This window comes from Pinus tabuliformis, chromosome 9 (assembly GCF_031772625.1).
Source record: "Pinus tabuliformis cultivar Carrire ecotype Pingquan chromosome 9, CPIR1, whole genome shotgun sequence".
Taxonomy (NCBI): Eukaryota; Viridiplantae; Streptophyta; class Pinopsida; order Pinales; family Pinaceae; genus Pinus; species Pinus tabuliformis.
In genome coordinates, this window is record NC_142307.1 from 1,591,757,339 (window position 1) to 1,591,774,725 (window position 17,387).

Below are 17,387 nucleotides of genomic sequence, written 5' to 3' on the forward strand. Positions count from 1 at the left end.
GCCAACTACCTCGTGCAACAAATTCATCAAAGGAGATTGAAACCAAGCTTTTAAATTTATATAGTTTTAATTGAAACTCATTTGCAGAAGGGAAGCCTTGGACATGTTACCGAGCTACACAATCATATGGTAGAACATGATCTTCTCCTTGATATGGCTAGCTACGGTTCATTCATTAGCATACTTTCAAAGCTTGGAATGGTAGAGGAAGTGAATAATACTATCTTTCAAATGTTAGACCAAGAATTGGTTCTTACATCAACGATTTTCTCTACAATTGTGGAGATCAACTACCTCAATGGCAATGTTGAACAACTAAATAGAATCCATGATGACATTATTAGAAAAGGTATAGTATTGAAAGTTGCAAATTATACTACATTGATTGAAGGGTTATATAAAGGAGGACAACTGGAAGAAGCAAATGAATGGTTTAATGGAATGCAGGAAAGGGGTTTGACTCCCAAAAAGAGTAGCTATGTCAAGCTTATATACGGACATTACACCAAATACTTGAGTCTTCATTGTACTTATCATGCCATGAGATAGTTTTTGAAAAAGATAACTAATCTTATGTTGCATGTCTAATTCTTTGATTTCCATGCCTTCACTATGGTACTTGTCTATGCCACTGTAGTCTTAGAATATGTCCAAACATCATAGTGTTAATCATACTTTCCTTAATAAAATAATTTCTAATTGAAATCATGACATGATCAATTGTCTAATGATAACCACCCAAGAATGATTTTCCTCTTAGAAATACTAGATGGTGTAGGTCAATATATTGACCAAACACTGTAACACTAAATCACAGTGCTACTGATAGTCAGCATTATATCAGAAACACACTTAAGTGTAGCAGGTCTTCCATCTAGTTACTTCCATAATCAATCTCTCAAATGCATAAGGATCTAACCAAATCTACCAAGATAGTTTTACATCAAATGTCAACATCCCAAAAGAAACCTGAAACAGGTTTCTTTCTGATACAATAACATTGGAAAACAAAAATAATTCTGCAAGATTTAGTTCAAATTCCTCCCCTTCCAGTACCATGAGTTTCACTTTCCTTGAACTAAAGTAAATTTATCCCATACTCCAGTGTTATAATTATATGAAACATGATACTGAAACAAATGAGAGCCCAACCAAGATGATGTAAAACTTTCATTGGATCATAATAGTTATCTGCTACAACCCATTTGATGGTATACCCCATACCTTTCCTACTCTCTACTTCACCACTTCCATCTGAAAGAGGAATGCAACCCAGTAAATGGAAATGTGAACTAGCATGGTGGTAAAGATACCCTCCATTCCCTTGAGTATAATTATAACATATTCCATCATGACATGATTCCGACATGCTTGTAACTTCTGACCCTCACAACCCTAAATTACTATGTACCTCTGAATAATTCATATTTCCATTTTCAAATTGCAAGGCTTCAATTCTTTATGAACTCACAACATTTGCATGTTTTTCTGTTTGTTAATTTCCCATCATCAGCATTAACCTTTTTTGTCTCCAATGATTTTGTATTTAGGAAGTGACCACCACATCCCCTTGATCTTTGCATTGCATGAATATGCCGAGATTTATGGAGATAAGGCTAAAGTGCAGACATCATAGTATGAGAAACAATACATTAAAAGACTGAAAACATGCCAGTATATCAATAACTAAATATGTTAACATGCTTATTTCAGAGGATGAAATCAATACGCTTTTCCTTAGCCAAAAGAGGATGAGAGAAAGTGTAATTGAACCAGTGTTGTGAAGGAGTAGGGATTCTGACACCAAGGAGTGGTCCTTCCCCAAAAAATCCAAGTAATTATGCCAACCCAGGAGCATTTTGTACATATGATTATTAGAATGTGTGTGTGTGTATGGTCCTAGGAGTGGTCTTGGCAGAAACTGGGAGTGAGAGGCCCTAAATTCTCCAATGCAACACTATTTTGAAAAAACATATTAGGTCCTTACCTTCCTTCCTTTGATGAGCTTATTTTGTAATTCCGCTTTGGCTCAATATTTTCGATGTCGCAAAATTCCACGGTATTGTTTAGCATTAAGATAGACTAGTTCATCTTCAATCACAACAGATAGTGAACTCAATTGAGTTAGCTCTCCAAATTCTGCATTTTATTTATGGGATCATATTACTCTAGGTACAAAATAGTCTTGATGAATCAAATTTGACACAACTAGAATTATCAAGTAAACTAGTCTTTCAACACTAATGTCTGGGCATTACAAAGGTGTCAATTATAATGTAAACTATTCTGATGGATAAGGAAATCATGCATCCTAAGGTATGGGTAGCATGGCTAATCATACAATGGGATGCCTCTACATATGACAGAGAAATGTAATCAAGTTCCACAAGAGTGACTCATTAATTGCCAGATAAGAAGTACAGTTTCTTTCAGTTATAATATATTACATATAGAGAATGCAAAACTCCCTCAAGACAATTGTATCTTTTCTACAGCCATGATTCAAGGCTATTAGTCATTTTAATATTCAAACTGCTTCTTATTGATAGTCATTAGAGTCATGGCCACATGCAAACCAAATTCACAATGTAAATTACAAGTCACATCATAAAGAATTGAACTAAACTAGCAGTTAATATGACAACTAGAACTGACTAGTTCACCTTCTTTCAGAAACATGATTGATGATGCTAGGTTGACAAAGATTAGAAGATGAATAATCTACCAAGTATCTTATTAAAATCAAATGCTATTCAATAAAACCTCATTATTAGGTGTAAGACTTTCCATTTCTTTTAAAAGTGTGTTCCCATATTTAGTGAACTTAATGTCTCCAACACCTCCAACAAGCCTGTCAAAATGCACAAATCAGCATCTCCTACTTATAAAACCTTCACACTAGACTACATTGTAACCTCATTAGCAAGAACAAAATTTCAATGAATACACAATAAAATCTATTACAAATGAACGATATTTTTAGTTTATTTGACGGACAAAAGCCTAACCTAGGAGATAATCAATGTTCTAAGAAATTATATTAGACAATTTGGAGGCCTATACGTAAATTTCTCTAATCAACAATAACAGTCCTAATAGATGTAATATATTTGGTAATATCAAGAAACAACTGCAAGTCCCATGTAATTTCACTTCAGCCAGTGATTGGGAAAATAAATGGTAATGTGGATAAGGTTGAAGTTATGACAATCAAATGCGAGCAGGGAGAAGAAGCCCTAGTGAATTAATGTACAAAACACACACACACACACATCTATATATGAAATTTTTTTTCCATGAGAATATGGTTTGGAGGGAGTTCTGCATTCTCTATATGTAATATATTGTAACTAAAAGAAACTGTACTACTTATCTGGCAATTAATGAGTTAGTTTTGTGGAACCTGATGACATTGCTCTATCATATACAGATGAATCCCATTGTATGATCTGCCATGATGCCCATACCTAATAGGATGCATGATTTTTTTATCCATCATAACAGTTTACATCATAATTGACACCTTTTGTAATTCCCAAACATTGGCGTTGAAAGACAACTTTACCTAATAATTCTAGTTTTATTAATTATAGTTGTGTCGAATTTGAGTCATCAAGAATATTGTGTACCTATATTATTATGAGCCCATAAATAAAATGAGGAATAAGTAGTACAATTTCTTTCAGTTATAGAAAAATCTTAAACAAGAAAGTTGATATGTCATGACTGATAGTCTTATAGATTTTTCTTCTTTTCCTGTTAAAACATAAAGAGGAAACTCAGAAGTATAGAAATAGATTCCAAAGAAATAAAACTTCAAACCTTCTTAGCCCTAAGGAGGTCTATTCTACACACAAGGAGGCACCCAAAAACATATGCCTATGTTTCTGATAGTGTGAGGAAAATACTTTGTTCATTTTGGCTTGGTTTGAATTGTTAATGTCAACCAGAAATGGTACGATTGTTCGGAAGCCTTAGGGACCTCACTTACGGTGGGGTAGGCAATGGAATAAATAGATTGTCAAAAACATTTTTATTCCTAGATGAAGTAGATCTTGGATGCATAGAATGTAGTATATACATTCCCTTCAATCAAGGGTTGGCCTAAAACTTGTAGAGTCCTTAGGTCCTTGGACCAAGGATTTGGCATTAGATTTATGGAGTGACAATACAATGAAGTCGACTCACAAAATTATCATATACAACAACATCACCTCGTTGATGTTCTTGGCATCACCAATAATTACATAAATAAGAATTAGAGTAAAATAAATATTTTCATATCAGCACCTTTAGTGTTAGGTTTTTGGAGTGACAATACATCAACAACATCATTAGTTTGACTAACTTGGCATCAACAATCATTACATGAAACCGAATTATAGTAAAATAAATATTGTCATAATAAAAACTTATATCTAGCAAGGTGACACCTTGTAAGTATGCAGGAAGTGCAATTGGAGGCCACAAAGATTGTTTACAAATTGATGTTTGCATACAGAGGAAGCCAACCCCGAGTCCATTAATTAATTTATTGCCATCTTGTTTTCTTTATGCATAGTAGAAACTAATAGATATGTCTACAATTCAACACTAAGAGCATACCAACCCAAACTTCTACTCATAACCTCCCAATGAGAAGGTTATGATAACTCCAGTTTATCTGCTACTCAATGAATTGAGGTGGAATAGTTAACATATCTGAAGATAAGATGGCTTGTAGTCCAATATCCCTCATTATAACCTCTAGTCATGCTTAAATCATGTTGTTAACCTAATAAGTACCAAGATACATAATGTCCCCTTAACAGAATTATACCATACTTTCTATGGGCTCAGAATATAAGGCTCTCATAAATCCTGGCATGTCCTTTTTTCATGGTTGCATTATGGAATGTTGCTTCTCTACCATGCATCTCTCTCACAGATATATCATTATGTATGGATAAATTACACTGAATAATAAAATATATATCTCTCCTCTCTCTACAAGTGTTCTATATATGTGCAAGTGCAAGTTTGATATGGAAATGATGGCAAGTTAGACAGTTAGCATCTAGAGACTAGGAGGTCAAAGCCCTAACTAATAATTGAGATAAAAACAAGGACCCCGAGTCACCAAGAAGAGTTGCAAACTAATGAAGTTTTCCTTGAAGAAGCATAGAATTTAAGTCTATTACCCACCACCAACATGATCTACCAAAACTGCACTAACATATACTGAGTACTTTTGAGTTACAAGCATTTATGAAGTGATTTAAACATACAATTCACATTTACTTTCTTTATGGCTGCATTTTCCAGTGGAATTGGTCTACCTTACATCTCTCTCTCATGGAGATATCATTGTGTATTGATAATTTTTCATTGAATATTATATCAAATTTCACTCCTCTCATTACAAGTGTTTTGCATATTTGCATGTAAAAGTTTAAAATGGTATTGATTCTAAGCTACAAAATTAGCATCTATCACATAGTAATAGAGGAAGTATATGAATGTTGAAAAGTAAGTTCCAAGGACTAGAAGCTTTGGTGACAGGTAAAAGAATTATATCAAAGCAAATCAAGAAACAATAATATTATGGAAAATTTTATAATAGCTTCATGACTAAGATCAAGGATCACCAAACTCTTCACTCCATGTTGAAGGGAGATATGCACCTCTCGTAAAAATATTGAGCATTTCAAGAAAACCTGACTTCCCATGCCAATAAGAAAGGAAGAGGGTTTATGTTTTAATAGGAAACTTTGTGCACCAATGTTTTAGATTTTCTTCTAGTGAGGCTCCTCCCCACATACTAGGTTTTTTTGTCATATATATGTAAAATAGGAAAGCCATGATGGTTAATTTATTGTATCAATTCCACAAAATGTTTTTCAAAAAGATATATCTCTATCAAAACTTCAAATCTGTAACTCACATAAATGAAAATTCAAATTTGTGACACTTTCATTGATGTAATTCAATTTAATCAAGCTGAAAGTGGAATGGAATGACCATTGAAGGCTTTTCTGGTTGTTATTTTTTTTCATATATATGTAAAGTAGGAACTTGATTTTACTGGGAACTCATCCTCTTCAGATGGAACCATAGAGAGGGTAACAGTGCTTGCTTCCACTCATTGAACAGTTACAGTGCTTGCATTTTGGGACGGTGCTGCAGTGTGGTGCGGATGGTTTCCACTTGATTTTGAAATGACATAGCGTAATGTCATTATGAAGTTAATTTCAATATGGGGTGGGCTTCCCGATCTATATAAATACTCACTCGTTTGAAGCCACCCACCATTTTTACGGTGTGTGGGCTCTGGAATTATATCCCTGGATGGTTTATTTTAAACTCCTCCGTCGTTGCCTTCATTTGCTAAGGGAAACTACTAGTTTCACAATTTCATCCTTACTTACTTATTCGATGTGCTTTTAGGTTTAGTTTGAACCGGGCCTATTAGTTTAAATAAGAGAGTATCGGGGGCCTAGTTTCATTCTTCAACCCATACGTGGTTTCCTAAGGTCAACCCATACATAACAAGGTGCGAACAAAGTGAGATGGTTGCACAAGGATATCCCCGGGATATCTTCTTTTTCCCCCGTGATATGGTTGCGATGTGAACCCCGCCTCCACTCCATATGGTATGCTCATTCTCACCATGTTTTAATAAGCCTGCCTGATATTAGAATGTGTGCTCTCAGTTCAAACAAGCCTGTTTGAATCAGAGGTATTGGAGGGTTTACCTATTTACCCTGTAAGGAGTAAGTTAGGTAGCGGGGTACCGGTGTGAAGCCCGCCCCAATCCCCCGAAGGGCAAGGGGTTGAACGAAGCATGAGTGAAATCGGGCGCACGATGATGATTCATTAGTTGCTCCCATTCGGATAATTAGAATCTATGAAGTTCTGGGGGTAATGCCAATCCCTTTCGAGAGTGAAGTGTTGCGGTGACCCCGCCTTATCCACTGAATTATAAATCTTCTTTGGGGAAATGTGGCTTGGAAGTGATGTGATCGGGGTGAACACACGAGGATTAAAACAGGCTATTCATAGCTTTCTTTTAGAAGGATTCCAGAAGCTTTTTCTTGGAGTCGTGGAGAGTGAACATGAGAGATTAGACAAAAAAAACTATAGAGATTACCGATTAGGGAATAATAGAAACTATAGTGCAACTGAAGGTGGTATCAATTTTGGTCGATGCAAAAAATGGGGATGATGATCAGCTACTATTTATCGAATCAGGGAATTATTCATAGTTTTTTCTGATGATGAAGGAAGAGGAAGAGACCATAGCCTTTTTACCTATTCACGGGGTCGAAGAAACCATTTTCAAACAAGATACTAAGTACACATTATTTCTTATAACCCATTAATACAAAGACCATGCTAGAGAGAATAAACATAACTAGATGTTTCACGAATGCATTTAATATGAATTTCGATAGCTTACTCAATTCGACCGTGGAAGTTTTCTCTGAGGGTTTCCAGCGCCCTTTTCTCCTACAGATTTTTTCTCTGAGCTCAACATTTCTAGTTCTCTTTTTTGCAACATATTTTTTGTCCGTTGTCTTGCTAGGGTTTCCAGTACTCTTTTCTACAGTGGCTTCTTTTGTCTCGGGTCTTATTATTTTTTTCATTGCTCTTTTCTACTGTAGATTTTTCCTTTCCATTTTCCCTCTCTTATTATTTGAGATCTTCGAAGCACTTCTGCATTCCCTTCTCCAAGTCGTTGAAGTGGTCTTCGAGATATTTTAACTAGACACTAAAGTTTACCAAGGCTGAAGAATGGATTTGCAGATCCAGGAATTCCTTCTAGAGCTGCTCCTTCTTGGATGGCACATCGTCTAGGGCTATCGAGATTGAACTCGCTAGAAAAATGTACAATAGATATTTAAATTATTTCTTTCAGGTTGATCCTTAAATTCTCTCTTTTGGATCAAGTAAGGGTTTTAAGGTGCACACTTACCGAAAAAATTGTACTTTCAAACCCTACCCTCTAATATACATGTGCCTTCTATGGTTGAAGTGTTCTTCAATATATTTCCACTAGACACTGAAGTTTACAAGGGCCAAAGAATGGAATTGCAGATCAGGAACACCTTGTGGAGCCACTCCTTCCTAGATGGCACCTAGTCCATGGCTGCCTAGATCGAACTCGTTAGTAACATGTACAATATATCTTTAAATTCATTCTTTGTGATAAATCTTTAAATTCTTTCTTTCAAATCAAGCAAGAGTTTTAAGGTGCACATTTATACGAAAATTTGTGCTTTCAAACCCTACCCTCTACTGTGCCCCTTCTGACTGCTTTTGGCCTCCTTTACCATTTCTTGTTTCCTCTCTCTCTCACAATTATACACTAGCTAGTTATACCAAGAGCTGGAGTCACACTTTAATGAAATATTTATTTATACTCTTCTTAAACAAATTTTACCTTAAATTAGATATTAAATTTATTTTTCAAATAAATAAAATTGATATATATTTTAATATTAAAAGTTAGTTTTAATTTTCTCTATAATGTAGGTTAGTTGATGATAGAATGGGTTGTTAAGGTATTTCTTATGATGTTATTAGTTAAACTTATATTAGCTCAGTGTGCCACATGTGAGGTAATGTGGGTACATTTGGAGGTGAATTTGGTATCAATCCCTGTCAGGTAAGCACAAGCTCGCTATAGTTCTCAATTCTGATATATACAAATGATAACAATAATAATAATAATCTTATTTTTTTAATTTTATTGAATTAAATATTTATCAAAATTAGATGTTATTAAAATCACATGATTTTATTGGAAGTAGTTTAGGTGATGGCAATAACATAAACTAATTTTCTTGTAAGAATTTTCTAAATTGTGTCAGTACTACTCAAACGCTATCATAAAAAAAAGTCTTAAGCCCACCTAGAATGCCTAAAAGGAAACTCTCAAGAATGCCACCCAATGTCACCTTGGTGGCCTTCTCTCACTCTTTAGACTACACTGAAGGATATCCTTGTCAAGGGGATAATCCTTAGATATTGAGCTAAGCTACGTCATTGAGTAATGAAGGGAAGTTCCTTAACAAAGACTAGTGATTTGACACTACTCACTCTCAAAGTAAAAGGACAGGGATAAGTGTGTGAATAGTCAAACAAAACATGAATTATGAACAAATTTTGAATGATTTTAATTATACAACTATGATTATTCATGAAACGAAATTATATTTGAATAATTAAAGATAAAACTTTCTCAATTAACCATATAACATGAGATGCTAGTGAAGCATATATACAATGGCACAATAAAAATAGAAAAGGAATCATAGATTGTGTTTGTACAATTAAGGCATTAGATCATGCATTCATTGTATTCACGAGCATTGGATATTCAGAGTTCGTTATCATCATTAGGAGACCATTCCACAATTAAGAGATCATACACCAATAGTATTAACTATGTTGGGATGACAAAGAGTTATGTGTCTGTGATGATAAATAAAGGAAATATTCGAACTTATCATTGTTACTAAGGACAATGAAGACAAAGAAGTTGAATGTGGACCACCTACAGAGTTGTAACATTCAAATGTCATCCATTTATCATCAAGTTATCACCATTTATAACTGAGTAGTTTGTAATGGTAGAATTGTGACCCAAACAATGTATTGTAACATTCCAAGGTGTTTAATTAGAACTAATGAACCATGAACAATGTAATTAGTGTGTGAGCACATTAACCACTATGTATTTATAACAAATTTCCATTAAGACTAGAGATCAATGTAAGTCTTAAAGCACCGCTAAACAATAACAAATTCCATATGTCAACATTAAATATTCAGAATTGTGTGTATTGTCTAAATTGTGTGCAAAGCACACCAATAGAGGCACTATTAGGCTTCAATAGATATCTCATTATGTGTGTTAGGATGTGGAATTTCAAATTGAAAGTGATGATAAATCTACAAAAAGGCAATCAAGTAAACCGTCAAGACAATCTTAAAAATAGTGAATTATTAGTCTTATGAACCAAGTCATTTCACGTTCCCATCCATTGATTTGCGTAAGGGCGTGGTTAAAATGTCAAATGTGTTAAAAAAATGTAAGAAATTAAGAAAAAAAATTGAACATGATGAAAACTTGTAAACCCTTTTCACAAATATAATTAAAGAGCTTAAATATCAAGGTGTTTCATCGATTCGTGTACTCATGTGAATGTTGAGAGTGTTTACTATGACATAGATATGTTACCTAGATATGTCAAATCCAACATGAACAAGTACAATTATGATATTGTGTCCTTACAAGTAAAGCGTTAATGATTTTTATTTTTTTCACTTATTATCTAGTCATATATTTTAGTCATAGACTAAATTAGTCACTTTTAGTTGAGTCACTTAATATCTAGTCATATATTTTATCCCTAGACTAAATTAGTCATTTAAGTTAGTCATTTTAGTTCAATCACTTAAAACTGGTCAAATTTAGTAGTAATTCACTTGAAATAATTGTGGTGACTAACCTTTTTAGTCGCGTAGTCATTAATCTCTCATTTTGTACTAGTGATACTGCATCAGCTACGAACCAAAATTTTTCAGGGTCCTCTATTCCTAGTCCTCTAAAGACATGTAGCTTAATTTCATCAGCCATTCTTCTCCTTCTTGGGGGGATAGGTGGAGAGGGAGGTGGAGGTGGAGGTGTAGGGGAAGTATGGGGAGGGGAATGGGGTGTTAGGTGGGTGGATGGATTGGGAATCCAAAAGATACCCATGTTATTTTCAGTCCCTGAATTTGACATGCCTTTAGGATGGGTGGGGAAATATCATAGGGTTGTAGGGTTACTGCTTTCTTATTCATTCTCAGATCTCAATAGAGGGTTATAGTTAGCCTCAATAAAATTCTTCGGATTTATTATTTATTGTTTTCCACTTTGCGTAGCTCCTGGGCTTATTTCTTCTTTTCCTAAACATTAATTTGACTGCAATGACAAAATCCATATTTCACATAATAAAATTTTAATCCAAAGCTTTAGAGAATTTAAAAACTTACCTCGTGGTCCTTTGAAGAATCTTTGTTCAGCTTCACTACAGGACATGATTTGGTTGATTGCGAACTCAGTGATAAATCCTCCCAAAATGCTATCAATCCATAAATGAACAACCCATGTGATACTATTATCAATTCTCTCAAGCTATTGTATCAAATCAAGGTTCCACTTCTTAGGTTAATCATGTTCGGAACAACTCTAAGCTAACTTAGATATCCACTCAAGAAATTCAATGTGGAATGAATCAAAGAAAATCTCATATTGATCTTCAAAGATATATATCTGCAACCAAGATTCAGTAGATAAACGTGGGTTTCTATTCTCTTTTTCTGAAAATTATCTTTCTTTCTATTTAACCCACTCCTAGAGTTCTTTCTTCCATGAACGCCAAACCATATCCCTTTAAAAAAATATTGGTCTTTTTAACGAAACCATTTGTTTGCTTGAGGCGGCCCTAACCCAGGTTCAGAGTGTGTTGTGCACCAACAAAACCATAAACTACTGGCCCTTCTGGCAATGACCCGCATGCAGGTCGTACTCTCACCCGAAGCAATTATGGGAGGTTGTAGAACTAGGATTCCGCAACCGAAGGGATATTCGTGAAGTGGTGCCATGTATTTACTTCCACTGTATATAAATCTTATAACTTCTCTTGTATAAGAACTTCACAAAGATGATTAGTTTATAGGAACACATAAACTCTAACACCTAATATATCTTACATGTCTCACATAATTTAGTAAATGCATACATAATCAGATACATAATAGTAGAAAATTAACATATACAGAGATACAAGACTTCACAAAAAATTCTTCTTTATTAAACAGATCTTCAATTAAATTCACTTTTCTGACCTGTGCACCCAGCTGCAAGTGGTCTGCACACTTAACTACAGACTCTTCAGTGTCTGTGTGCACTCAACTGTTGAGCATTCTCCAAAAACTAGAGACTACCAATGCGAAAAAAATATTCAATTATATTTTATTACGTTCCTTACCTATTATTATTCTACCTTTCGCTAAGATATTTTATACAATTCATTTATACAAAAATCATGGTCCACATACCATGGATCCATAAACAAGGACTACTACCCAACACCCGTTACAAAATAAGGGCTTTATCCCATACCAAAATCCCTAAATGTCCACGTGATGAATATATATTCACCAGGTCCGCACAGTCCACTACTTCTTTCGTAGGGTCTTTTTCCCAAAACTTGGACCAAGTTGGGCCCTTCCCAATAGCATGCCTGAAATATCTATATTTCTACAATTTATAGCCTCAAAACATATAAAATGATATACATATCAGAATACTATCCCAAAACAAACACACATGCATATGAGCACATTGGTCCCAAAAGTAATTCTTAGCTCACCAACCTAATTTTCACATGTACATAATATTTACAATCTAAGGGTTCAAGTTGGTGTGTTACAATGGTGAATTAAATAATGCTATTGAAGACAATTGTAGGTTCACAAGGCTGCATTACTTCATGAAGAATAATGAGCCAAATCACCCTTAAGAATGTAGTAGCAATGATAATGCTTCTTAAAATAGTTTTTTTCCACCTATACCTCCTCACAATATCCTAAATCCTAATACAATATCTTTGGATGTATACTTAGGAGGTACCTTATCCAAAGGAAATGTGCCTGTGCCACTCCCGGAACTTTCCAAACTTTAACCCAAAAAGGGCAACTTAAAAATATCCCTAACGTTGAGAAAGAGTATGAAGACTTGTTCTACCAAGAAATGTCTTGACGCGAGGAATTGTTTGTCAACAAATATTTCCCACGATCCATTAGAAAATGTGTGAAAGAAAGTGAGAATTCCCTAAATTCCAAGCAAATACATGTTTTAACATTCAATTAATGATATCCAAAGGAAAACAAACCTAAACCTCCACATAATGGTGAAGGTTATTGGACTTGAATTTGATCACTGGAGACCCTGATTCCACATGAATATCTCACTCCTAGCCACTTTGATCGAAATCCATGCAAACAAGGACCGAAAAGCAAAGAAAATATTTACTTTTGTAGAGGTATGATTAACATATAAAGTCCATAAGTTCTTAACATACATTTAATGATCACAATATATGGAATGGAAATCATCAAATTTTATTAAAAAATCAGAATTAACACATTATAACTTCAATATTGATCACTCCTCCTTAGCTTCCAATCATCGCCAGTTCTTATACAATGGATAATTTCACATCACATAATAATATAGTAGAGTTATTTGCAACTAATTTTGACTAAATATTCTCCTCCTTGTAGCATCCATTGTTATTGGCCTTTTGCACCTTTCAGGAGAATGTATCTAGACACTTAGGGGCTTCACAAGTTAGGAAAATTCTACAATAATTAACCCCCAACAAACTCATGAACAATTGGGTCAAGCTAAATGACTTGAGAATGAAAAAATATAAAAGTTTGACCAAATTTTCTCTCAGTAAAAGGAAATATTATAATTGATTTGTAGGTTTTTACATTGCATCTCAATGACTAAGTGGAATAAGTTAGTATCTTGGAGAAATTATGCTACTAAAAAGGAAAATCAAAGAGGAAAAGGTGTGCATTAGGGTTAAAAAGATAGGAAATGATCAGATCTTTCTCATACTGACAATGACATAAGGAGTGAAAAATAATATATAATGTATTCCCCTTAATTCATGTGGTTATAGGAGAAACTAATGGTTGAAATGCATTACAAAAAATGTAGAGCTCAAAATAAAAGGAAGGTACAAGAAATAAAGAGCCAAACTAAAGAAAATTAGGTACTAGAGTCTCTACCATGTTGATATAATCCCTAAGTTAGGCATACACATGCTTGCTCATAAATAAAAACTAAACATGGTTACCAAATATACATTCTGGATCCATGAAAATAAATCGCAGGACATGGCTAATGAGCCCCAAAAATGGGTAACTTATTGGGCTCATTTTTCCTATTGTTCTCATCAATCCATCATTTTTCATAGTTTATGCATGTTTTTTGAGTATATTTATGTTAGTTGAACGAATGAGAATAGTCACTTGACCAATAGGGCTAACAAGTGGTTATTGCAGATTTTTGGAAAACATTTGGACCAAGGCCAAGCATTTATGAGCCAGATGATAGCCAAGCATGAAGGAACAAGGGTGAAGATTTGTAGGAAGGGTGTGTCCTACACTAAATGGCCCCTTCCTTGAATTCTCCACCCTCAGCTCGTAGTTCAGCAGGCCATCGAAAAGGATTCCCAAGGGCAGCCGAGCAGTTTTGTGTAAAGTGACTGATCACTGGTAGTTCAAGCAGTCGAGCCCCTCGAGTTAAGGAGGGCTATTGGAGACCCTCGTAGTGCATAAATAAGAAGGCTTCTAGCCTTCATAGGTTACTTTTTTGAACATTTGTATTCTGCACTATATTGCTGCTAGTTTCTCAGCTCATTTTGTAGCTTCTGTTGTACAACTTTTTCTGTGACATGGTTATTTTTTAATAATGGAAAGCAGCTTCATTTGGCATTAGTTCTGAGCTTTTTCTTAGGAGCCTACATTTCTTGGGGTTGGGCACAACGCAAGTGCCAAGGCCTCCTTTGTGTACTGTTATATGTTTTTAATGTCTTTGCAAAACAATTCTTGTTAAGTAGATTACAGTCTTGCTTGGTTACTTAGGACATTGTTGATGATTAAAAAAGATTTTCATGTTTAGATTGATTTGATAGATTAATAATAGAGAATATCTTTATAAAAAGGCCATCAAGCTCCCTTGATCTCACCTCTCCTTTTGTGGGACCATGAGCTGAGACCAAGGTATCCTTGCTGCCACCAAAAACACTGCCTTTGCTTCATCATGCAATTGTTAGTGTTAAATTCTCATTTGCAGAAGTTGATACTAGTTATGGTTACATATTTAGGTTCATGATTGCTTAGTTTGCATAGCTATTTCACATGATTTTTTTGCAATAAACTTTTGTTCATTTTCTTTGTTGATATTCAGGTCAGATTAGGTTAAAGTAGCTAGGTCTTTGGTTTTCTGAGTCTTTGTTTGAATAGTTTGGAAAATAACTTACAGAGCACCTGTGATACCTCTTTGCCTACCCCTACTCCATCAATACCACCTGATCCATCCTCCAACTCTGATTCTTGCCTCACATTTTCCACGTCCCCTCACTTTGAGCTAATTTCCATATTTTTGTGCAACATTGCTCTACCCCTCCTTGAACAAATCCAGCCATCATTTTCGCTCACCCGCTTCGTTTACAAAGTCCTAGACCTCCTCACACTCTTATCTCACCTCCATACCCACTTCTCCACCTTTTTTCACCATCAGCCCTTCAAAACTCCCTTTCAGAATATCCTGTAGAAACATCTTGTAGAAGCCATAGAACATCCTGTAGAACCCCTGCAGACTTTCTGTAGAAGCTCACGAAAGTGGTTTCTTGAGATCCGAGCACTGTAAAACTCTCTGGAAGGGTGCCAGGGACCCCTTAGGCCCTCTTATAACCTTCCAAACCTCCTGAAAGTGCCTATTCCATTTCCTTTCGCCAATCAAACTCTTCACAGTCAACAACAGTTAAAGCACATGCAAAATAATTCTGAAAAATTACTCAAAAATGAAAAAAGATGTTGTCTTCATATTTCTCTTCAGAAGTAGCTCAGTCACATGAATTTTACCTTTTTATAAGTCAATGGCATCCATTTCTGTAGCTTTCATCCTTTTACATGCACCAGTAGGGTTAGTCAGTACAATTAGGGTTTGCTAGGGTTTTTGTTCCTTTCTGGCTTTCAACTTCTTTTTGCAAGTAGATTAGCCTCTGGTTGAGTTAGTTTTCGTCCATCACAGTTAAAAGCTTCTTCTGAGAGCTCATAGAAGTTGGATTAAGCTCCTAGTAGACTTGTGCCAGCTGATCAAGTGACAACCTGCGACAAGAGCTAGTACTTGTGCATATAGCACCGTCGCTTCCAAGTTTGTTACAAACTACCGGGTTGATAAAAGTAAAGAAGGGAGTCCCAGGAGTTGCAGCATTATTACTGCAATACTGGAGCCCACCATCTTTTTGGCGCCGTTGTCGGTGAATGTCAGAGTATTTGTGATTTCTACTTTTCTTCTATTTTCTTCTACAACCTTCTGCTAAGTAGTTTATTTCATTTCCATTCTACAATTTCATTCCTCCAAAAGTAGATTAGACATTTCCTGCTTTCATAGATTAGCATTTCGATTCTGAAAACGTAGATTAGCATTTCAATTCCACAATTTCAATTCTGCAAGCATAGATTAGCATTTCAATTCCGTAATTTCAATTCTGCAAGCGTAGACTAGCATTTCAATTCCACAATTTCATTTCAACAAAATAGATTAGTCTTTCCCTGCTTTCATTTCAATTCCACATTTTCATTTCAGCAAGATAGATTTTAGCTAGTTGCAATTCAATCTCTTTCAGTTTTGCAGGTACAAGTAGAAAAAAAAACGCAAAAGCAAACAAAAATATTCCATTTTCATGCCTCGTAGGAATAGAGACAATACTGGAAAATTCCTACCCAACACCCCCACCACATCACTGAGTCACCCTTCTCTCTTCTTTGGTGGCAGTGATCCAAAAGAACTTATAGGTGAACCTCCTGAGATATACGAAGATCTTGTAACAAAAGAAGAGCAAGAAAACATTCCTTTTGAGACAATGCCTGAAAACATAAACAATAGAGAAGATGAGGAGAGAATAGAAGGTGCCTTTCCCATCCGAGAGACCAATGAGGACATGAAGATGAAAAACATAAGTCCCTCAGCCTTACCTCATTTCCATGGATTGACCACCGAAGATCCTGATACCTTCCTGTTTGAGTTTTTTGTCCTTTGTCGAACTTATGACTATGCAGAAGACGAGAAAAAGTTGAAACTCTTTCCCTCTACCCTCAAGGATGCAGCACTACACTGGTTCATGGGGCTACCTAGAAACAATATCACAACTTGGGATCAGATGCAACAAGCCTTTAACAACAAATACTGGGACTACTGTAGGTCAAAGGAAACAAAGGGAGAGATCTTTCGGATGACCATGGGGCGTGATGAGTCTTTAGAAGACTACGAGGAAAGGTTCCAACTTAGCTATAAATATGCCAGGTGCACGCTTGACCTTGAATATCTGAAGCTGGTTCTGTTCCAAGGAGTCCCCAAAGACCTTCTAGATACCCTCCATTTGCTAGCTGGAGGAGACATCTACCAACTACCTTATGAGGACATAAATACTATGTTTAGAAACCACTCTAGGGCAGCTCGGAAATGAGGTAGGGGGAATTCACTCTCAGCTAGTAGCACCTTCTCTAAGCATGAGTTTTCTAATCAGATGGAAGACCTCAAAAGTGAGATGATA

General features: G+C 35.4%; 1 pseudogene; it reads right to left on the reverse strand.

Annotated features, from left to right (window-relative positions):
• The window catches only part of LOC149154823 (uncharacterized), a 126,322-nt pseudogene that overhangs the window by 16,794 nt on the left and 92,141 nt on the right, over positions 1 to 17,387 (reverse strand).